Genomic DNA, 24,516 nt, shown 5'->3' on the forward strand with positions numbered 1-24,516 from the left:
GAATAATAATAGTTCTCTATGTTTAAGGATCATTAAAAATAATCAATGTGAAAAATTCAGCACAGGGCCTGGCTCATATAGCACTACAAGTGAGGGCCACTGATGGGATTAGGATTATCTTTCTCTCACGCTGAAAATCAGGTGGGCTGCCTCCTCCAGGGCGCTAGTCCACACAACCCCCTCATGGAAAGCATCCTCACCACCAACAGGCAGGTCCCCTTGGCCTGGCACACAGCCCAGCTATAGCATATGTATTGCTCAAAGAGGATGGCACTTCTTGTAATGTGCTTTACCCAGGCGTTCTTGAAAGTCAGTGACCTACCATTTAGGATGGCCTGGGCTACATGGTGCCCTCAGGATTTGGGGGTGGAGGTGACTGTCACCTCCCCTGCCTTAATAATTACTCTCTTCCCAATAACTGATTAGAATGGGTCAGATCAGACCTGCCCAAGGCTGCCTATGCCTGCAGACATTTTCCCACCTATGCTTATTCTTCGTCTCTAAAATGTACCAGTTTTGACTTTTTTTTTTTTTTTTTTTTTTTTTTGTAATTTAGAAACTCTGATCTCTACCATCCAATGCAGGGGAAGCGCTGTTATATATCTGTTGTGTAACATAGAGAGAGAGAAAACACATTAGTCAATTTGTAGGCAGCTATATTCCTCTCCTCCTCTTGTGGCTGTTTCTCTACTTCCTTTAAAATAAACAAAGGCCAAAAGTGACTTCGGAAAATTCCCAAAGGGAAGAATAAAGCCAACATGAAAGACTGTCAAAGGCAGCCTTGCCGGATTTATAAAAGCAGGGAACCCCTCCTACCCTGTCTCCATCCACACCCACCCCCTACTCCATACACACACTTCTTTTTTAGCCAATGCCTCAGTTAGCACAATACTAACATTTCAGGGAAGGCTTGGGTGATTTTTCTTTAGGAAATAATGGTCAACACTATTCAAAAACCAAACAAGCTAAAGCTGTTTCTTGAATTGGTGATATATTTGCAAAGATGAAATTACACAATCCAGACATGCTAGTTATGAACACAGAAAATCTTCTACTTCTCTGTTCAAGGGTCAGAAAATGAAGAAGTCATTTAGATATTTACCAACTTCACAGTGGCTGCTGAAAGTGCCAGCCAAGTTTTTGAAACAAAAGAAGAGATGGCCATGCAGCTCACAGGAGAAGCAACTGCAACCCAATTGAAGTATTTCAACAGCTGGTTTCATCACCAACAGGAGAAAGCTGACTCTTTTGTGGAGTTCAGAAAGTGAGTGAAAAGGTTACATTTTCATAAAGATGTGCATAGGCAGGGCATGCAAAACCACTCCTTTCTTGCTTCAGAAGAGACAGAAATCTTGAGCGTGGACATACTTTCAAGTTCCAGCACGTAGATCCATGGTCATGATCGGGTGGCCCAAAACTGCCTGCCTTAATGAAGACGCTCCCGGGCCTACACATGGAACAATCATGAACCTTCAAGGGAATTCTTTTGTTGTCCTTATCCACCACATTCACATTCAATTTACCTAATACATTTCCTAATGAAACAATTAATACATTCACATATGAAACTAATTAAGACAGAACTACAGCTTTGCCTGCTTTCTCTACAATTGAATTACTGAGACTCAGCCTGAATTCTAAAACTCTCTTCTTGAGTCATTAGGGGAGGAAAATGAACCACATGTGTTGTGAAACTTGCACATCATGGGCTCCCTGTGTTGTCACCAGTGCAGGGAGCGACACACTCCTGGAGTAGTGGGTGGACCTGCGAGTTGGACCCTCAACTAAACCTTTAAAATAGCCCTTATGGGCCGGGCATGGTGGCCCATTCCTGTAATCCCAGCACTTTGGAGGCCGAGGTGGGTGGATCACAAGGCCAGGAGTTTGAGACCAACCTGGCCAGCATGGTGAAACCCCATCTCTACTAAAAATACAAAAATTAGCTTGGCATGGTGGTGAGCGCCTGTAGTCCCAGCTACTTGGGAGGCTGAGGCAGAAGAATCGTTTGAACCCAAGAGGCAGAGGTTGCAGTGAGCCGAGATCTTGCCACTGCACTCCAGCCTGGGCAACAGAGCAAAACTCCATCTCAAAAAAAAAAAAAAAAAAAAAAAAAGCTCCTATGGAACACAGAACTCAAGATACTGACACCATTGTTCTTGTAGCTAAGATGCCTGGAAAGTCTAAGTGTCTATGTTGAGTGTTTACCTTTTTCAGGTGTGACTTTTCTGAGAAATTGTAATGTATGTCACGTCTTGGACATTCTGGGCATTCCAAATCATAAAATAGGATGTCCAGATTATTCTGAATGGCTGTATTTACATCATCCATTTCAACATCCATGTCAACATACATGTTGCTGAAGGGGTAGCTTTGGGAACTACTGCTCTGAACACAAATTAATGGTAGGAGGTACTGACTGAAAGCATCATGTGGTAGAAAATCCCAAATGCATTTTTCGAGAACTATATATGAACTGTGTTTGTGCACGCACAGTTGTATGCTCATAAACATTAATAAATTGGTATTGGGCAACACAATTAACATTCATTTCATTGGAGGCCCACAATATGCTAGGATTTTTTTCCCCTAATGATGTTTCAGAGCAGGATGTTTTGGTCCAAAATACATTGAAACATGCAACAATGAAATTCTATTTCTTTCTAGTAGTATGTTAAAAGCACCATGGGGGACACAAAGTTATGAACCCCAAACTGCACCCTCAGGTTATTTACAGCCTATTAAGAAAAGCCATGTTTTTCCCAATAACAGAGAATTCAAATACAGCTAGTCCCTGTGTTTGTTGTCAAAAAGAGAAAGAAAACCATACTTTGTTGGGACACATCATTATTAGTGTAACAATATATAAACATATGTCAACATGAAAAGCTTAATTTAAAGTATCATGGCATTACAGATCCCTTGTTTGAAGAATAAACTCAGTCAAAGAAAGTTTGAATGACTTGCCCAGGGTCACATAGTACTGATGATATCAGAACCCAGCTTTTTGACTTCCAGGTGGAGAATTACAGGTAAACTGAGAGTCCCTGGCTGGGTTTGGTCAGGTCCTTTATGGCTCTATAATGCTATGACTCTCAGAGAACTCTATGACCATGCTGCCACTCTCCTGACATTCCTTTAATTAATAAAATCACTCAACTGAACAAAAATAATGGTTTCATTAAGATGCAGAAAATGCCACATTTAATCACTAAAAATGGCATAGTCTATCATTCACCTTAGGGAAATTTTTATGTTTAAATATGCAATATAGAGATATTTTAGATAATTAGCAACAAGGAAAGGCAACTAATCTATTACTGCATAATATTTGATTACCTATTAACTTCAGCCATGTAATTGAACACACAGCCAATGACTGTCACTTCCTGGCACTAAAGCCCAGGTAGATACTGCTCTGTTTTCATTCTGTCATTCTAGCCATTTCTAGGACGAATTTCCTGTTATTTGGAAGGAGGTTTTAAACTGAGCATTTGATGTCACATTGTTACCCACTGAAAAGTGCTCTCTGTAAGTGCTTCCTGAAGAAGGCAGGGTTGAAGTGAACCCTTTCAAACCAATGAGTGGCACTTTGTTAGCATTTGCTGAGTGTCCAGCCCTAAGCTAGGCTTGTGAGGTAAGAAAAGAAAGTTTGTACCTGTTTTTATCACATGGGGCCAGTTACCTTTGTCTGCCTTCCAGGCCCTGGTTGCTAAATCCTGGGAAGTCTGCAATTACATTAGAAGATGGGATTATTAGTGATAAAATGTGGTGTTTTATAGATAGTGCTCTGAAACTTTGTTTCAATGGCCTTTCCCAGACAGTATCTCAATAACCCTAAGGTAGGCAGGAAAAAAATTGTTACTGAGGCTCAGAGAATTTAAATAGCCTGCCTGAAATGTGACAGAAGGCAGACCCAGGACTAAAATGGAGGTCCTTGGAAGCCTGGCCCAGGGCCGTTCCTTCCTCACAAGGAAGGACTTGTAAAGAGCTTGCTTAATTCAAGGTTCCTTTGGCCTGGGATATCCTTTTGCTCATGCTCACCTGATGCCTCCAAGATAGGATTTCTGGGTATCCCTTCTTACCTGACATGCGTTCTGGCCACATCTTAGCCTGTAGTGCTCATGTACCTTCTTAGTCTCTAATCTGTCTATTGGTGCTTTGATATGTTAACCACGGGCTATCTTACTCCCTCAATTTTATTTTTGGATAAATTGGAGAAAACAGTTTTAAAACGATGAACTATAAGACTTTGATGCTGATTCTTTATTCTCAGTCCCAAGCTTTGCCTATACTTCAAAAAAGATCTCAATGGACAAGGAAAAATAATATCAGCATTTCACTGGGCATCTAAAGTGCTAGGCATTGTGCTAAAAACAGTGAATGTTTTTAACGTTGTATCAAGATGGGGACTGAAGGGCTTTAAACCCAGGCAGTCTGATTCCAGAACCCAAATGTCAGCTATGACGCTGCTGTTGTCTCCCACAATGCCATACTTGCAAGTTTTGTGTAACACAGAGCATTTAGAAATCTCTTTAAAATTATGAAATTCTGGGTTTTCTTCCCCTGCTGTGGCCCAAACACAAACTAAGAACATACCTAACGAACAGCTGCAATTGATATTTTCATCTTAATTAGGGATTAAATATCAAATAAATTCTTCTATTTAAGATGATTTATGATGTCCTAACTTTTCCAGTAGTTCATTTCAAACAGATTTTTAATAGTAGGAGAAAACAGTACCATAGTAACTTTTTAAAGTATGTGTGGGAAATTAACTAAAAATATTAAAAAGATCACTCACCCACTGTTAGCCTTTGTTTTTTACCCCAAAACAACAACATGAGAAAATGAGTTTTTTCTTTTACCTTTGCTGTACTTTCCTCCTTGAAAATAAGCCCATTAGTAAGAAGATATAAAAGGAAAATGTATCTCAAGACAAATTATACTTAAACTTTTTTTAAAAGAAACAGTTCTATCAAAACAAGTTTGCAAATAAAACATAATTACCAAATGAACATATTAGGGGAGTGTAGCCATTAGGCATGTTTTTATTATGCAATAATTTATCCATGAACAGTTTATATTTCATATCCATATTATAGTGTTTTTTTTCCAAGTCACTGGGAGTACTCAAGCAGAGCTGATGAAAATTCATCAATCTGGGTAGTTCCAGAAGGGATTTTGCAGTGAGTAGAAAGTTGAAATCTTGCATGATAACGTCCCTTCCAATTTGAAGATTCTATAATTTCCAACTTAGGCAACTGACATAAGGTAAGTATCCTCATGGACTTGATTCCGTAGTGATGGTGGAAAGCAGTGGTGGGCTATCGTGAGCTCTGGAGCCAGCCTGCCTGGTTTTGCTCTTGGACTTGATCACTTAATTGCTGTGTGAACTTGAGCAAGTTTCCCATCTGTACCTCAGTTTCCTCATCTGTAAAATGTTGATACTAATAGTATGAATCTCATAAAGTTGTTGTGAAGATTAAATGAGTTAATGTAAGTAAAGTGCTTGAAACAGTCCCTGGCACAGGGTAAATATTCTATATAATAGCTATGCTATTATTTTCCAATAATAATATTGGGAAAATAGCAGATGATACTGGAATAATATTCCAGCAATATTGGAATAATATTGGAAATTATAGTCCAAAAAATTGGACTATTATTTGATCCATCTTGTGATCTCCAATATGAAACAAACAGTAGCCCATTGTGAGGTTAATTATGGTGAGTTAAGGGCTCATATCTTGTCTGAAGCAAAGGAAATAAAGAAAAGAAGAGGAGAGGTAAAATGAGGAATTTTATTTAAAGGCAGCAGAGAGATGTCTAATGTTCAGGGAGAAAAATGAACACTCCATAGGCCTAGTCCATCAGGAGTGAAAGTATGATAGGAGAGAAAAAGCCAGTGGTACACAGTCTCTTCACACACACACACACACACACACACACCCCCCTCAGCAAACACATTTGGGGATTACTGGTCTATGTGCATCTTAAAGTTTTCACTTTAGTGCTAGTGTTTAGTTCTAATATTGACCTATGGCTTCAATTTGGCAGCTCAAGTCCACACATTTGCCCTGAGCCCCTGCTAAGTAGCAAGTGTTGTGGAAGCAAAGCATGCTGCCCAAGGGTGCACAGTCTAGGAGGAAGGGCCGACAGGACTGTGCCCACACTTTTCACTGGGTGGTAAGTGCTGTGATCAGCTTCTATGCTGGATGCTATGGGGGCTGGGAGAAGGCCACCTGACAGCCTACAGGGACAGGGAAGACTTCCAGGCAGAGGTGAAAGCTTCACTTAGACTTGAAGCAGGTATTAGGCTGATGAAGAAAGTAAGCCAAACAAAACAAAACAAAGCAGAACAAAACTCTGAGAAAATTAGACTAAGAAATGTTTTACTTCCTTCCATAAACTTTGAAAATAGGCAGGCCTAGGCTTGAATCCTGGTTTTGCTATTCACTAGCGATGTGACTTTGGGCAAGTTACTTAAACTCTCTGAACTTCAATGTGGTCATCTCTGGGACAGGGTCCCTATCTTATTGTGTTGTTTTGAAAATTAAAGAAACAATATATGATCACCTCATAACCCAGTGTCTCCCACAGGCTTATTTTGAATATCTGTGGTATTAAATCACTCATACTAAAACATAATAAAAGAGGAAGTAATGATTTGTTGAATTTAGAGGAAGAAATAATGACAAGGAAAGCCAAAAGTAGCAACAAGCTCTGTATTTAGGCTCATATGTCCATTCTTGCCAGAGCCGCTAAGTCAGAGCTGGGGTGGAGAACAACTGGCCAAAGTCCATTACATTCCATCTAATGATAGGTCTGTTGGCAGGTGGGGGGAGGCTATCAGCAACTCACCTTGTCCAGTACCCTCCTGTTATAATACAAAGCTCCAGCCCAAACTGAAAACTTAAAGTACAATCAGCCAGATCCACCTTCTAATGACTATGATGTTTAAAGCATCCACAAAAGTGAAATTCAAATTATTGATATGTTTTAGTAGCATCATCCGTAATTTCACTTAAACATAAAGAAGAAGCAAAACAGGAGCAGGAAAGGCAGTCTATGATAAAAGCTCCCATTTATCACAGGCCTCCTATGAGTTAAGTACTCTTTATTTGCTATTTCTAACACATATTGCAACTTACAAGGCAGTCCTGTTCTCCTTCACAAATGAAGCATCCACAGCACAATTGGTGACTTCACAAAGGTCCCATGGCTCCTAGGTGGGAAGCCGCCAGAAGGCAGATCTGATTCTAAAGCTGCTGTCTGCATGCCAGGCTAGTACAGCTCTCAATCTGGGATCAGGAAAGAGAGGTACCACATGTGGTCAAGGAGCTCCCACATCCCCAGGAGTCCAAGGGTTGCCATTCTTCCTCCTTCTGTCTCTGTGATGTCGCCACTACAATGTTGTCATATTGTGAACTGTTCTGGTAAGTTACAAATTTTTCCACAGAAAAGAAGAGAAAGGGCTACCCAAAAAATGGGAGAGGAAAAACTAATCATAAGTCTTCAGAGCTAAGTGAAGTTAAGAACCTGACCTTGGATGGGGGTATCCTAACCCAGCGGTGGCCTTAGTCACGTCATACTTCTGCTTCGCAACTGATCCCAGATACAGACACAGTCTAATTGAAAAGAAGGAATTATCTGGTTGTGAGGTGTATTAACTTCTTAGGTGAAGTAGAACGCTTTGAAACAGGTGAATTTTAAAAATCAGATATCTTGATTCAAATCCGGTCTTTGCCACTTAATAACTGTGTGATTAAGCCTCATCTACTTATCTTCTAAATGAAATTAATAGTATTTACTTCACTTTTCTCATCTCTAAAATGGTGATAATAATACCTATCCTCCTAGCATGATGGTAAGGATGAAGCGAGAATAAAAGCTAGCATGTAGAAAATAGTAACCGAAGTTACCTATTGATATTTTTCTGTGATTATCTTAATTAGCTACAGTATAGCATTCTTACATGAAGTACCTGGATGTGGTAAATAATCAATAAACAGCAGCTGTTATTATTAACAGGGCACATTTTTGTATTGGTGCAGGTCTGCTGGTGGAAATAAATGAAAGGAGGAGAAATCCTGTGTGTGACAGCACAAATGCAAAAATAAAACCAAAAACAACAATAAGAAAGCAGAAGTGGAAGGAAAAGAATCTTAGCTTGAGTCAACCAACTTGTTACCAGAATTCAGTTATTAAAAATCTCTACAGTGTAAATTTAGCCTTTAGAATTTAATTTTTTTTAACTTTCTCTTTTGTTTTTACCAAAGTCCACTTTGAAGAGTCCAGTCTTCACTGGACCAAGGAAGAAAGGAAAATAATTTAAATTTTTATGTATTTAGTTAGTTTTGCTTTGTAAAAGAGAAGAATCCAGGTCAGGTTCTTAACTCCACTCACCTCTAAAGAATTCCCAGTTGTATTTCCCTCTCCCTTTTTGGGTGATGCTTTGTCTATGTCTATGGTAGAGGAGAAATGGGGAAGAGACACTGCAGGGATGATGAGGACAGAATTTAGAGCACTGTAGAGAGAGGGGAGATTCTGGGGAGAGAGTCAGAGGGTCCTTGTGCAGTGATCCTTCTCCTTGGAATGGTTTGTCCCTAAAAGCTACCCTGCTTCTTTCCTGTCAGGGATGTTAGCAGAGCTCAAATCCTTATGAACCCAAACTCCCAAGCCACTGGATCCGGTGAGATGGCTGGAACTCAGCAGGGTCAGCATGAGGAACACCACGAGGACTGCTGAAACTCCACATTCCCATGGCTGCGGCAGGACAGCGGGGTGGCTGGAAGGCACAGTGTCTGTGAAACTGTGGTCCTCGGCAAGGGGTGTGACCACATGGTGGGTCGCCTGACCTATGAGCAGAGATGGAAGGAAGAATGCCAATTTGGAGGCAGATGTGGGAAGTAGGAGTGCTGTGGCAACACGGTGTGGAAATAGGGAGTTCTCTTCAGGCGTGATGCTCACAGTTTGTATAAATCTATTGATCTATGTATTTACCTGCCTACCTCTATGTGTGCGTTTGTCTGGGTGTGGGGTGGAGCAGTGTGAGGTGGGTTCAGGAACTGTGTTTGTGAGGGCTGTCTGGGGAGACAGAACCAATAGGAGCTATATCTATACTGATATTGGTATCTCTACTGATATAGATAGATGAGAGGGGATGTATTAGGGGAATTGGCTCACACGACCTTGGTGACTGAGAAGTCCCACCACAGTCCATCTGCAAGCTGGAGACCCTGGGACGCAGGTAGTGTGGCTTCACGGCAAGTTCAAAGACCTCAGAATCAAGGGAGCGTATCTGCCCTGAGGATGAGATCGGGAAAAAGCCTGCAAGCATGTGTTTGAAAGGAGGTGAGAGAGGAAGATCAAGAAGGGTTTTACCAAGTTACGGTTGCAACGCAAGAAAGGGAAAGGTGAGAAGAGGGACCCGAGCCCAGGCCTTGGGAGGAAGAGGAGGAAGAAGAGGGGTGTGGGCCCGACCCCGAGAGCAGACCAGGGCTGCGGTCAGAGCTGGTCGCCAGAGGAGGACGCCTGGGCAGCTGGCCTGTGCCTGAGCAGAGGTGGCTGAGGTCCAGGAGCCAGAGAAGAAGAAATGGAGCCTCGCACCGCTGCTCCTAGCTTGCCCAGAGGGAGAAGGATGATGGGGCTCTTCCTATGCACTCAGGACCGTGGCTCTCGAACTTTATGTGTCGGGAAGGAGGCAAGGGCTGAACTGGAGAGTGGGCCGTTCATTTAGTTCCAGCGTCCCAGGAAATGCTCTTTTCCCCGCGGGAGCCTCTGCCTGCAGCTGTAATGACTTTGGACTAGAAGGTCAAACTCCAAAGACTTGAAACCGCACCTGCAGCAGGACTGGCCACCTACGTTGTGGGGTATCTTTAAAATAAAATGCTGCACTGTCCTGCAACTGTCAGTCTGAGGCAGAATTCCTGAGTGCCCAGGGGCGGCTGGTATAAGTCCTGGAGTTTAAAGGTCATAGAGCCTGGAGTCCAACCGCAGGAGGAGAAGAGTGTCCCTGCTCCAGGAGAGAGAGAGAGAGAGAAAAAAAAAATCTCTTTTTGTGTATGTGCTGTTGTTGCCTTTTTTGTTCTTATCTGTGCCCCCAGCCATTTGGATGATGCCCCCACATTGAGGACAGGTCTTCCCCACTCAGTTTACTGACACACACTCCAGTCTCCTCTGGAAACCATCTCACAGACACACCCAGAAAGAATGCTTTACTAGTTCTCTAAGTATTCCTTAATCCAGTCAAGTTGGCACCTGAAATTAACCATCCTAGGGACACTGCTATTTTTAAATCTACCTAGAATTTGCACCTCTGACTCTAGAGATTGAGGCAGAATTCATTTTCAGGGAGACTATCCTTTTGATTTGAAAAACACCGATATAAGCTCTTTAGTTAAACAAAGATAGGGCCATGCTTCTATTCTGGAAGAAACAGATTAAGATGGAGCAAAGCTAAGCTGCTCATCAGAGATTTTTTTTTTCTCTAATATATTTTATGGCTTCCTCAGGAAAGAAGCAGGCCAGGGAAGAGTGGAGATGGGCAGAGTGGTGATAAAACAGGGGGCTCATGGAGAGGAGGAGAAATGGACTTTAGCACCACAGTGGCAGGCAGGAGGTTAAGAGCAGAGTTGAATCGCAAGGGATTCCTTCGATGGGGTTATGACCAATCTGCTTTAGGAGCAATGATACAGAATTTTCTGTCTCCCTTTTGGTGGTGCTGTGGTTTGGATGTTTGTACCCCAAAAAACTTCATGTTGAAATTTGATCCCAGTGTTGGAGGTGGGACTTTATGAGAGGGGTTTGGGTCATGGGGGAAGATCCCATATGAACTGATTAATACTCTCCCTCAGGGGTGAGTGAGTTCTCATCTCATTAGTTCCCGATCCAGCTGGTTGTTACAAAGAGCCCGGCATCCTCACCTCTCTCTTGCTTCCTTTCCATATGATCTCTGCATACACTGGCTTCCTTCCTCTCGTGTCGTGAGTGGAAGCAGCCCAAGGTCCTAATGGCAGATGCCTAATCTTGAACCTTCCAGCCCATCAGAATAGTAAGCCAAATAAATCTTTTTTCTCTATAAGTTACCCAGCCTCAGGCATTTCTTGATAACAACGCAAAATGGACTAAGGCATGTGGTATGACTTCTTATGTTATTCTCAAACCCTCAGTAAAGTTTTGTCACTCTCTATGGCTGGTGTCAGCCATGTTGTTGGAATAAAGATAGGAGCTGGTGTCCACAGGGGGCAACCGATTAACAGAGAGATAAGGTCGGGAGATGACAAGAGGAAGCACAGAGCTGGTGTAAGCATTCCCTGACAAATCTTCAGAAGTTCTTGCAAAAGAAGACTACATGTTTCTTGTTCACACAGGATGGGATTCACAATATTTGAGGGAGGGATATTGTCATAGACATTGGGGGTACCTGGCAGCACATGAACCCACTTTTTATGTTTAGGGATGTCCTCACTGTATGAGTCTCCATGAGGGTTAGAGACCTCCACTATGGAGGTCAAATAGGCCAGAGACTTGTTTTTCCAGGCTCCTGCCCTGGAGAGGGGGCATGTGACCTAGGCTTGGCCAGTCAGGCACCTCACCAGGACTTTGCATTGGAAGCTAGTGAACCGATGAAGAGGAGTGGTAGAGAGTCTATTCTGAGGAGTGGGGTGGTGGGGTAGAAGGCAGCTAAAGCCTCCAGTTTCCTGGGGCACGAGAGAGAGTAGGATTGGTAGCATTATTTAGTTGAGAACATCCAAGAAGCAGATGCCAAGATGGGATTCGAGATTTATTAGGGAAAGAAATTCATTAGGGAAAATGGCTCTGGAGGATAAAGAGAAAGGGAGTGGGAGTTGGAGAGAGCCATTAGATTGGGAGACAGGTCTAACAACTGTAAAAGGATAACGAGAAACAAAGAATGGTGGGAAGAGCCTCAGAGTGCAGCAGAATTCTGAGACAATCTTGGCTTGGCCAATGGAGAGTCTCCAGGCAAAAGCTGCTGTGTTCATTTTTCTATTGCTGCTGTGACAGGTTACCTGACTCTTTGAAGCTGAAACCAACACAATGATCATGTTGTATTGTATATCTGTAATTTGCTAAGAGGGTAGATCCCAAGTGTCTTTACCATACCAAGAAATAAAAATAAAAAATAAAAAATAATGGTAACTATGTGAGGTGATGGAAATGTTAATTAGCTTGATTGTGGTGAGGAACACAAATTTATTATCTTACAATTCTGGAGGTCAGAAGTCTGACATTAGTGCTAAAATCAAGGAACTGACAGGATTGGTTCCTCTGAGAGCTTCAGGAGAGCTGGGGCCTGCACTTTTCAGCTTCTAGTGACTGCCAGAATTCCTTGGCCTGTGGCTGCATCACTTCAATCTCTGCTTCTGTCATCACCTCTCCTACTTCTCCCTCTGATCGCCTGCATCCCTCTTATAAGGACCCTTGTGGTTACACTGGGCCCTAAGTAATCCGGGATACTCTTCCAAGATTACATGTGCAAAGTCCCCTTTGCCCTGTGAAGTAACATTCACTGGTTTCCTCTGCTGGTGGCAAGTGCAAGCTCTGATGTCCAGTGTCTAGTGCTATTAGCAGCAGTGCCCATTGCTCATGTTCTTGTGGCATGATTTGTACTTGGGTTCTAGATACCTAGAGTCTCTCTTCTTCTACCTGTTTTCTGAACCTTCTCAAAATTTCCTGGTGTTTCTGTGAGCTCCTTGGTCATCTTTTAATAAACTTCTTTTCTACTTAACTCAATCAGAGTCAGTGTGGCTGATCATTGTTAGGTTTGGTGAAAACAGGAGGCTCTGTTCCTAAAAGGAAAAGGGGAAATAATTGCTCTAATTTTAGAGACTAAATTTTCCAACCTTCCTTGTGGCCAGGCATGGCCATGTGACTAAATTCTGATCAGGGAAATGTGAGCAGAAGTGATGTGTCTAACCTCCATGTCACTTCTTCAAAAGGAACTCCTATGCACAATCCTTCCTTCTTTTCTCCCCTCTTCTGGGTTCAGTATGTACATGGTATTGGGGAGTCAGCTTGCTTCAGTGAATAAGATCAACATTTGAGGAGATGACAGGGCACCTAGAAAGATGGAACAAGGCTCTCTGGATGATTTTATGTAGCAGAACCACCTTCCTATGTTTGTGGGTCTGTGTTCTTGTGGGTTGTTATGTGAGAGAGAAATAAGCCTATATTGGTTGAGCCACTGTCTTTGGGGGTCTCTTTTGAAAGCCACAAGCCTATTCTAGGTTTAGTGTGACCTAATGAAAACAGCCAATTTATGTCTAATATTCCTGACTAGTTCAGATATAAGAACCAGGAGTGAATCCAGCATTTCAGGGAAGGGGGAGAAGGAGGGATTCTGGGAGTAATTGTTGGGAAAGTTGGGGATGAGGGCAGTAAAATTTCAGTAGTAGTATTTAAGAATGAGAATTTGTTAGTCTATGACATGCAGGGGTAAGAAAATGACATTTTAGGGGTCTGAGTAGCCACTGCCACTGAATAGCATAGGTGGAAAGAGTCACACAAGGAGGCTATGGGGTGAAGTAATTAATACTAACAGTCAGGAGTAGCTTAAATAAAGAAAATAACAAACTCATATCACTAAATTCTCAGCCCAAAGCACAGTTAGAAAAAAAGGGAATCATATATAACTATGCTAAAATAATCTCTTGCAGCAGGGCCAAAATAGCTGCAAACCAAATGCAATGGTTAATTCTGAATTTTGCTTTGATCTGTTGAATTCTCAGGCTTGTCAGTAGAACACTGAACATAAAAATGTGGAACCCTGATCACTGAAATGGGGATATATGGAAGGATTCAGAGGCCTCATAAGGTTTTGATCCTCCAATTGCTGCTGCCCCTCTGAGGGTCACGGAGGAACATATGTCCATAGGTCACAGTTCATGAATCCCTACAAAGAAGCTAGTCTTTGCAAATTCTAGTGAATTTTAACAGCGTAAAGTGGAAAAAGTCTGTCTATGTCCTGATGAGCATCAGCTGTGAAGAGGCTGTTCTTGTCTTATTTGAAAACCCTGTAAGAACCTCTCTGAGGACTTACTCTACAAGGACATGTCAATTCTTTACTTCCACATTCCCAATTTCCTTCATTTTCCACAGTGCCATAATTAAAATGCCAACATGCCTGTGTATATGGTGGTGGTGGGGCAGTTACAAAGTCAAATATCAAAGGAAAAGGCTTTCTAAAAAAAAAGAATAATTTTTCCTACTCTATGTTAGCAAAAATATCTGTGGAATATGATTGGGTAATGGATTATGGGGTGCTAGGTCAAGGAAGGTGAGAACATACATTTAAATGGAGACGAATTTATCTAGATCTTGGGAGGGGGGCAGTGATATTCCAGGGCTTTCACTAGGTTCTTCCCAAAGAATTAATCAAACCAATCTAAAATTCATGAGGAAACTGCAAAGATTAGTGATAAATTAAGTGTTGGAAGCATATAGTAGCTTTGTATCCCCATATAGCTTTCTGATTTGACTAGGGCAGGACATGGATGGATCTTAGCAGAGTAGATTATTGTAAACTTAATCAGCTGATGACTGTAACTGCAGCTTCTACTCCTGATGAAGTCTCCTTACTAAAGAAAATCATTAGAGCCTAAATGTGTAGTCACTACTTTTGTTTATTTTTTTTCTATTCCAAGGCCAGAGAGTGTAATGACAGGCTCTGCAGACCATAAGGAATCTGTCATATCTACCCAGCTCTGCCATTGCAATATGAGAGCCATAGACCATGCATAAACAAATGGACGTGGCTGTGTTCTAATTAAATTTTATTTACAAAATGGGCAGTAAGTGCCCCAGTAGCAACAAGCACATCCAGTTCTCAGATCCTGGTTTCTAATATCATTCTTCAATAAAAGGAACTAGGGATCCTTGGAGAAATGACTGATTCTAGGACTGGGGTGAGAAATATACCACATGAGCCCAGATCATCTAATTACACCAAAAAGTAAGGATGTGCTCACAAATAACAAAGAGCAAAACAAAACAAAAAACTAAGAAAAAACCATCACCAACAAAAACACACACACACATCGATGGGGGTATGTCAAAGGGGCACAGGAGCCAACCAAAAGAGCTCTTAATGGCCAAAGCTGAGACAATTTGAGCAATAAAATAAAGCAGCATTGGATTATGGCTCAAAGTATAAAGTAAATATCCAAGATTCCATACTGATACAAATATATGATTTAATAAACTAACAAGTGAGAAGAAGAGACAATCTCTCATGCAGAAGAATTCCAAATATAACACATAGATACTCTGTCTTAAAGGAGGGAGAGCATAACTCCCCACTCAAGTGTGGGCTGTGCATAGTGACTTCCCTCCCTAGAATACAGTAAGGAGAGGCAGAAAGAAGTAACTTTACAGTGGAGAAACCTGACATGCACTATTTCAGCCAGGTGTTTGAGGTCAATATCGACAGTCATACATCATGTTGGTAATATGTACCCTTGATATGATGTGATGAAAAGGGCACTTTAAATTTGTGATCTTTCCCCAAAATCCACAACACCGTTCGAATTGTGAGAAAATCATCAGAAAAACTCCAATAGAGGAACATTGTGCAATATACCTAACCACTACTCAAAACTGCCAAGGTGAACTTGGTGCAGTGGTGAGCTCCTGTATTCCCAGCTCCTTGGGAATCTGAGGCAAGTGGAACACTTGAGCCCAGGAGTTCAAGATCAGACTAGGCAACACAGTAAAACCCTGTCTCAAAAAGAAAACTGCCAAGGTCATCAAAAACAAGGAAAATCTGAGAAAATTTCATAGTCAAAGTAGCCTAACGAAATGTGACAAATAAATGTAATGTGGTATTCTGGATGGCATCCTGGAACAGAAAAAGGACATTAGGTCAAAATTAAGGAAGTCTGAACAGAATGGATGGAAAGGGTCACACAAGGACTGTGAGGTGGTACGGTTAATACGAACAATCAGGAGAGGTTTAAATAGAGAAAATAACAAACTCAAATCACTAAATTCTCAGCCCAAGGCACAGTTATGAAAAAAAGGAATCATATATAACTATTCTAAAATAATCTCTTGCAGCAGGGCCAAAATAGCTGCAAACCAAATGCAATGGTTAATTCTGAATTTTGCTTTGATCTGTTGAATTCTCAGCCTTGCCAGTAGAACATTGAATATAAAAAGGATTATTTAGTAATAGTATATCAATCTATGTTAATTGTAACAAATGTACCATATTAATATAAGATGTTAATAACAGGAGAAATTATGGGTATACTGGCAACTCATCGTGCTCTCTGCTCAATTTTTCTGTAAATATAAAACTACTCTAAAAATGCAAGTCTATTAATAAAAATTATAAAAGGCAGCAAGGCAGATTTTGCCTTCAGACTCTACTTTGCTGACCCCTGCTATATTCCATTAAGCAGAGAAAACAGTCAAGTTTTCTTTCACCTGGTGGGAACAGCAGAATACCTTTATTATTTTGTCTCAGAGTTACATCAAATCTCAGGTTTTATACCACAATACGGGAGATCAGTGCCTTGAACATCCCATCATCCCATAAAACATCATTGGATCATAGGTATACTAAATTGATGACATCATGCTGACAGGAGTTGAAGAGCAGAAATTAAGAGCTACTCTCGATGCCATGGTAAGATACATGTCTATAAGAGGGAAGGAGATATATCCTATAAAAGTGCAAGAAGGAGCCTACCCTTTCAATAAAGTTTCCAGGAATTTGATAGTCCCAGGATATTGGAATATCTTCTTCAAAGGGAATGCCTGATTGGTACATGTTGTAGCCCCTACCTATTAAAATGGTACACTCTGGGGATCTTTGGATTTTGCAGACAGTATTTTACATTCAAATGTGTTGCTCTGAGCCATTTACAAGGTGACCTGAGAAGTTGCTTAGGCTCTTACAGGATGCAAAGAATAAAGAATAATCCATTATCTCAGTTAACAGGGCTTATTGTAAGATTACACAGGAAAGTAGGAAAACTCAGAAAAAATGAAAATAACTCAAGCTAAGCCACCAGAGAATTAAATATTATGGCTATTTGGGACACAATGAAAAGTTTTATAATAACGTCTACTGACTCTAGCAGCTGGCTGTGCTCCTGATTCCGGTCTTCCATTCTGCTTATCTGCACTCATTTTTTCTTTGCTAGGACTAATTCTCTACCCTCTCTTGGCTTCTGTTTCTGCTCCTGTTACTACTACGATGGAATAACTATTTTTAATCTCTTCTATTTATCTCCAGGTTTCTGTTTACTCATAACTTCTCCTACCACCCAGTTTTTACTTACTGCCTTCTTCGTGTGTGTGTCTTGGCCTCTCCAGCCTGCTGACTCTCTGAATGCTTTGCGTTCAGTCTCTCAAAAAGAGTTTCTGATTGGACTCTTCACTTCTGTCCAATGTCCTTCTATGGCAGAGCTCTTGTGCTGGCTTCCCTCAGGGAGCCCTGGACAACTTCTAGATAGCTAACAAACACCCATCACAGGTCCAATCAGCACTGACTGTGGTTGTGACATCACACAATGCCAACACGCTGACCTATGCAAAGGATCTTTCAGAAGAGGCTGCGGTTGTGGTAGACACTCTGAAGCTTCACCATATGGAGGCGTTATAGCCAGGAGGCACCTTTGCTGGCCTGTCCAGACAACTGAATTGGTCATTTTGACTAAGGAGGATGACAACCTTTAACACCTTAAAGCATTAAAGGGAAAAAATGAAACTCCTGATGATTTCATCTTGGAAGATGAACTATTAGGTTGGTGCAAAAGTAATTGTGGTTTTGCCATTACTTTAAATGGCAAAAAGCACAATTACTTTTGCACCAACCTAATAGAAAGCTTTGACCTAGAGGAAGGTACTTTAGGAGACTGCCAATCATCAGCATGCTTTCTGTTTCCTTTTCTCTGCTTATCTATGTAAGGTTTTATTCAAAGTGGGTACTCCTGGTTTATGGTGGGAATATGAGTAGGGTTGTGGAGAAAAAGGATACAGAGGCTTCTAACCCCACGAGTAAGTCTGCTGCCAGTGGTAGCCATACAGTGAGAATACGATACAATTAGAGTCCATCAGCAGAGTGCTTTATTAGTCCCTGCCTTGGCTGGGTCACGTGTAAGATGATCAATTTCTTGCTGCTTTTTTCTTTAAAAAAGTTAATCTGAACTTGGCAACTATGTTTTTGTTCGTGGAAACCTGGTTATCCAGCCCGTTGGCACAGCTGGTTTGGGTTTTGATTCCCAGAACTCAGTCTACAGGCCTTTCCAGCCTCTCTCCGGCATAGATTGCAGCGCTCTGCAAGGTGCAAGTCCTGAAAACACATCATTTGGATTTCCTCTCTCTGGTTAACTGTCACAGCCAGCTGCTCTCAATCCCTGGATTCATTTCCTCTTGAATTCTGTGTAATGTTCTCCTTAATCATTCAATGTAAAAAGAAGAAAAACTTTTTCCTGGTCTTTTTTTTTTTTTTAAATGGGAGAGGCTTTACTGATTTTCTTTTCAATTTGACCAATAATTCCCTTATGCCCACGGATACTCCTTAACAGTTGTTCTCTTGCTGTTGTCATTTTATATTAATGTTCAGAGAATACTTAATGGAATCTTCCTTCAATAACTACTCATATTGGCTCTTATTTGGTTTGCAATTTTGAAACCAAAGATCTATGGAATTTAAACCATACACTCCTCAGGCAAGAGGTTATTAAACAATCATTGGTGACTGTATTTAATGTTAAACTTATAATTCAGAAAGAGGTAGACTGGGTGAATTGAAAAATACCTCAGAGACTCAGAATTAGGTCTCCAAAAAGCAATCATCTGCACTTTTTTTTCAAATGAAAATAGTATCATATCAGGATTAATTCAAGTTAATAGCTAAGAAAATATCAATCTAGGTACTGTACATAGCTTCAATGCCCAGTTTCATTTTGCTACAAGAAACTATATATTTTATTGGACACGCACACAAAAGCTTGTCATATTATTCATCACCCCTAGAAGCAGGTCATAGAGCAGCAAAGTAATGTTGCTAACAAGAAGCAGTTTTCTGTAGTAGACAGCAATTCTTATCCTGTCATGGTTTTATCTTATTATTGACAGCAAATTTGGCTGGCATTTACCAGAATTGATGCTTTACCCAGCCCCATACCAGAGCTGGAACATGAAATAGGCTTATACCACACTTAATGTCACTCACGTATTTCCTCTGTTCAAAGTCACATCCCTTTTCTGATCTGAATGATGAAGGAGGACGTTTAAAACATAGACATCTCTATGCTTTATTATAGAGTAGTTTGTAAGTACTGTTTACAGTGCCAACACTTACATGAGGAGGCAGCAGCAACTACTTTAATATGATTAAAGGTAGCAGTATTCGCTACAACAAATGAGTTCTAACATTGGCCACCAGAGTTTTTTTTTTTTTTTTTTTCTTTTTCTTGGTGTCTGGCTTACTTTCTACTTAATTTGTTCAGGAAAACACCAGGTCAATTTGTATTATAAGAATTTGCCTAGCTCACAAATGATCCCATAAGGAGTGGGCATTCTATTTTTTCTAGTTCTGTTGTTTCTGTAATCTTTTTAAGACATGTTGTATCATAAAGCTTAATGTGCATCTCATTTCTTTAAAGTCGCTTGAGGGATGAGCTATCAATGAGAATCTGGAGATGTATATAGAAGCAGTAACCATTAAAGGTTGTGTGAGTAACTGGGCTCAGGGTATGCAAATAGGCAAGGAGTGGGATGTGCCCCTCAGTGAGCAATTTCGTGGTTGTCTGAAGCTACTGCGACGGGGAGCCTCTTGGGGTCAGTGGAGAGGCTGATGAAGCAGAGACAACTCCAAAAAAGATGATGCCTGCCACTGAGGCCATCGGGATGATGGTGGGAGGAGGAACAGAGTCCACCTTACAAAAGAGGAGGAAGAAATAGGGCCTCTTGAAAGGAAAAGTCTTTCTAGCTGGCCATTGACTGTGACTTGGAAAAAGGCGCAGGACCAAGAAAAGTGAGTCAATGCTCTTCTCTCTGCCTGGAATATATCCCCATCCCTGTACCTAGTTAACTCCTACTCCCCCTGCAGTTCCCACTTTAAATGCCACTTCCTCTATTGCTGTTAATGTTGTCCTTTTTTTTAGTACTTTTCTTTCATAGCACTGTTCACAGTTTACAGTGATATATTATTTGAGTGTTGATTTGAGAGATGGTGTCGATTTAAATGATTTATTAATCATTCAGTAAGTGGTTATTGTACACTTACTTTGTGTTGAGTACATAAGGTGTTAGAGATATTTGGTGAATGAAAAAATAAATGAGTGAATGATGTAAGAATTTGATTTCCAGGGACCCAGGGCTATTGAAATCTCCAGAAGAAAAATGAAGAAACCAGTTTTGCAAGACAGCTTGATGTCCCTGGGGAGGAATTTTGTGTATCAAATAAAGGAAGGCTGGGTGCAGTGGCCTCATGCCTATAATCCCAGTACTTTAGAAGGCCAAGGAAGGAGGATCACTTGAGCCCAGGAGTTCAAGTCCAGCCTGAGCAACATAGGGAGACCCCATCTATACAAAAAAAAAAAAAAAAAAAAAATTAAAAAAATTAGCCCAGCTTGGTGGTGCGTGCCTGTGGTCCCAGCTACTTGGGAGGCTGAGGTAGAAGGATCATTTGAGCCTGGGAGGGCAAGGCTACAGTGAGCTGCACTCCAGCCCAGGCAACAGAGCAAGATCTTATCTCAAAAATTAAATTAAATTAAATTAAAATTAAAATAAATAAAGGAAGACCTTCTTCAAGAAGGGTCAGAGGTAGAACCTAGGAAAATTGTAGAAATCTTAGAAACTGTAGAATAGAAAAGGCTGGACTGGCACGTGTGCCTGGAGGTTGTATTGGGGAGCAGCTTTTGGGAAGGCTTTGACAATTCCACCAGGCCCAAGGCATAGGAAGAAAACGTAAGTTCTTATTAGACAAGAAATCAAAGTATTTTGATTTTAAAAATAGTTTTCTCCATAAACTGGGCTAGATAACTCCATTTTTGTCTTCTGTTATTATCCAGAAATATGAAGGGCTTGAGATTTTACCCTACTTGCAAGGTAACACATTGGCTTGTCACAGCATGATTGCTGGCAGAAGACATGAGACTCCTAGATCAGAGACACAGGATTTTATTACTCATAGAAAGCAAGAAGCATGAACATCAGCCTATTTGTGTCAGTTATCCTTGCTCTCAAGTCCTATGAGAGAGATTCAGATAGGCCCAGATAGATGCCTGTATATGCAGTAGGTTGCCTTACAGAAGAGAAACCCTGAGCTTAGGGAACTTGAATCTTTTATATTCGGCAATAAGCATGTGTGATCTTTTCTCCAGAAGGTGACATACATTACCTTTATCATTCAAGGCTGTAAGAAAATCTACATTTTTCTCTGGAGGGAGACATATCTTTAAGTTCCAAGGCTGTACGTTGTACAAATATCCTTGAAAAGATAGTCTGAAAGAAAGGGCAGTCAATATCTGTTTTCAAGATAGTCAGAAATGTAACAGGTCAATAGAAGGTTGTCCCCCAACAATATCCACACTTTCTTCTATACTATAGTGACTTCTGGAGAATTTTCTCCATCAGTATGCCACTTCATTGGTTAATCTGAGTAATCTGACTGACAGAGGCTGGAAGTAATTCATTCAATATAATCTCATACAGCATTTACGAGGCCACTGTGAGGCTACCACAGTTAAGGCTACTATTAACAGGATGAGAACAACCAGTACTGACCTCAACCATGATCCCCAGAGTTACAGGCCAAATAGCTAAACACATCTCATAAACTATCCACATCTACCTTAGAAGTCAGGTGGCTTTCTCCTTAAGTTTCCACATTGATGGCCAGAGGCATTACTCCAGGTACAGCGGGATGCATTACTCCAGGTACAGCGGGATGCATTACTGATTGCACAGATTCCTCCTTGGCTCATGATGAAGAAATCTAGGGCAATTTTGTCACCCATAACAACTCTGACCAGTGAGTTGAGGCTGATCTAAATGCCTTCTGAGGCTCAGATGGTAACACTGATTACTTCAGCTAAAGTCAAAGACAATTTTTTGTACTAACTTTTCTAATTGGAAGACTCCTGCCAATCGATTTCAAAGTGTGCATAAATAACAAGTTATCTTTCCAAGAAGCAACCCCAAGTAACTAAGGGTGGCCTCATTTTGGAGAGATCTCTACGTCATATGAAGGCTACATGATCTACTGATGGTGTTTCCTTAAACACTTGAAGGTCTCTTATGACCATCTCTCCAATCCCTAGGTGCAAATTTCCATATTTTGGGGAGGAATGCAAGTTAATGCCTGGCTTCCAGCTCAAAGTTGGTACTGGGGGTGCACCTGGTACCATGGAAAGAATTTTTTTTTAACAACTGTCAGGGACCCCCAAGTGGGACCCATATCAGTTGGGAGCCACAGGTTGATAATGCCTCACGTGTGGTTCCTAGTCAATTGGTAAATCTTAGAGTTCACAGTCTGGTTCAAATTGAGTCTAGTTCCTGTTTTTGGAGAAAAGATTATCTATCTATTTATCTATCTATCTATCTATCTAATCTATCTATTGTTGCATAAATACAGCCATGTGCTGTGTAATATTTCTGTCAACAACAGACTGCATGTTCTGATAAACATGTGTAATAGATAAATCTTATGGGGCACAGCAGCGGCCCCATAAGATTATGATACTGTATTTTTACTATGTTTAGATATGTTCAGATACACAAATCCTTACCACAGTGTTGCAACTGACTACAGTATTCAGTACAGTAATATGGTGTACAGGCTTCTAGCCTAGGAACAATAGGCTATATCCTATTACATAGGTGTATAGAAGGCTGTACTGTCTTGGTTTGTGTAAGTACACTCTATGATGTGCGCACAACGATGAAATCACTTAATGACGCACTTCTCAGAATGTTTCCCTGTTGTTAAGTGACGCATGACTATATATAGATTAAAAAATCATGTTGAAGAAATATCCTTCTAGCCTTGTTTTGTTGAGAATTTGGTCTAGAATATCTTTGAATTTTACCAAATGCTTTTGAGCATCTGTGAAGATAATCATATGGTTTTTCTCCTTATATGTAGTAATATGGAAAATCACATGAATGATTTCTAAATATTGAAATTTTCTTATATTCTTAAACCCTAGTCATGGTGCATTATTATTTCAAGATACTGTTGAACTCTATTTACTAATATTCTATTTATGATATTTTTATGGAGAGTCATCAGTGAATTTAGTATGTAGTTTTCTTTTAGGTGCAATTTGTTAGCTTTTGCAGTGTTGTACTCACTTCAGTTAAAGAAAATGGATGCTTTCCTTCTTCTATACTTTGTGAACAGTCTCAAGAGCATTGGAATCATCTTTCTTTAGAAATTTACATAAATTGCTATGCGAAACTGTCTAGAAACATTTTTAAGGGGTCTTGAGTTAGATTTTTCACAACTTTGTCTATTTTTAAGATAATAAATTAATCTGGTGGATATCTTTTCTGAAATCAGTTTCAGAAAATACAGTTTTCTATGTAATTATCTATGAATATGTATCTTTATAATGAATTACACCCTTTAGCATTATAAGGTGCCTTTCTTTGTTTTGTTTAATCCTTTATGATCCAAGTTCACCTTTTCTGATAGTAAAATCATGACCCCTGACTTGTTTCTGTTTATATTTTCATGGTATAACTTTAACCATCTTTTAATTTTTAACCTTTGCTAAATGTCTATCTTTTAAGCATTCTTCATATGCACAACACGGAGTTTAATTTTCTTTGTGATCCAATTTTATAAACTTTTTCTTTAATAGGTGGATTTAACTTATTTACATTTCTGTCATTTTTTAATAGTATGCTTTCTATTTCTATGGCTTTAAAAATGTTTCTCCACTATTTGGGCTCTTTGTTGTTTTGTGTGTGGTTCTGCTAATAATTTGGAGGATTTGTATTTTTGATCTAGAGGTTACTTTTATAAACAATAGATTATAAAATGCCCTTCATCTTATTATTTTTAGGTAGAAGAAAAATTCGAAGAGTACAAAAAAGAACGTGGTCTGTATATAGTATTTAGAATTTATTAATGTTTTTCATGGCCTGGTACATAATAAACTTTAAAAATATCCAATAGGGATTTGGAAAGAATGCATAGTTTGTATATTGGGTAGCTTGTTAATTGCATATGATTTAAGTTCTCTATAGTGTTCCTCTCCCTACCTCTGACCCTTATCCTCTCTCTTAAGATAGCCAATGTCAACAGTTTTCTTATGCATTCTTCCAGGAAAGTTATTTATGTATTTAATTTAATATGCAAAAATCCTTTTAAATATACAAAAATTAGATTATTTTATAAACTGTTTTATCATCTGCTGGTTTTAATTTAATATAATTTGGAGATACAGTCATAGCCACACATGTAGATGTACCTCATTCTGAATAGTTCTTTTTTAAAAAGAATTATTAAAATAATCTTTTCCCCCATGT

At 40.2% G+C, this 24,516-nt stretch overlaps 1 long non-coding RNA gene and 1 pseudogene across 1 annotated transcript; one reads left to right on the top strand and one right to left on the bottom strand.

Moving 5' to 3' along the window:
* Positions 1 to 974: 974 nt before the first annotated feature.
* Positions 975 to 17,485, bottom strand: LOC107974435 (uncharacterized). Its single transcript, XR_001717216.2, has 4 exons — positions 17,310 to 17,485; positions 7,152 to 7,301; positions 3,656 to 3,725; positions 975 to 1,447 (listed from the first exon to the last, which is right to left on the bottom strand). It is a non-coding gene; the product is annotated as an uncharacterized LOC107974435 (long non-coding RNA).
* A 493-nt stretch (positions 17,486 to 17,978) lies between these two features.
* LOC129143779 (uncharacterized) overlaps positions 17,979 to 24,516 on the top strand; it is a 34,302-nt pseudogene continuing 27,764 nt past the window's right edge.

Source organism: Pan troglodytes, chromosome 3 (genome assembly GCF_028858775.2).
Source record: "Pan troglodytes isolate AG18354 chromosome 3, NHGRI_mPanTro3-v2.0_pri, whole genome shotgun sequence".
Taxonomy (NCBI): Eukaryota; Metazoa; Chordata; class Mammalia; order Primates; family Hominidae; genus Pan; species Pan troglodytes.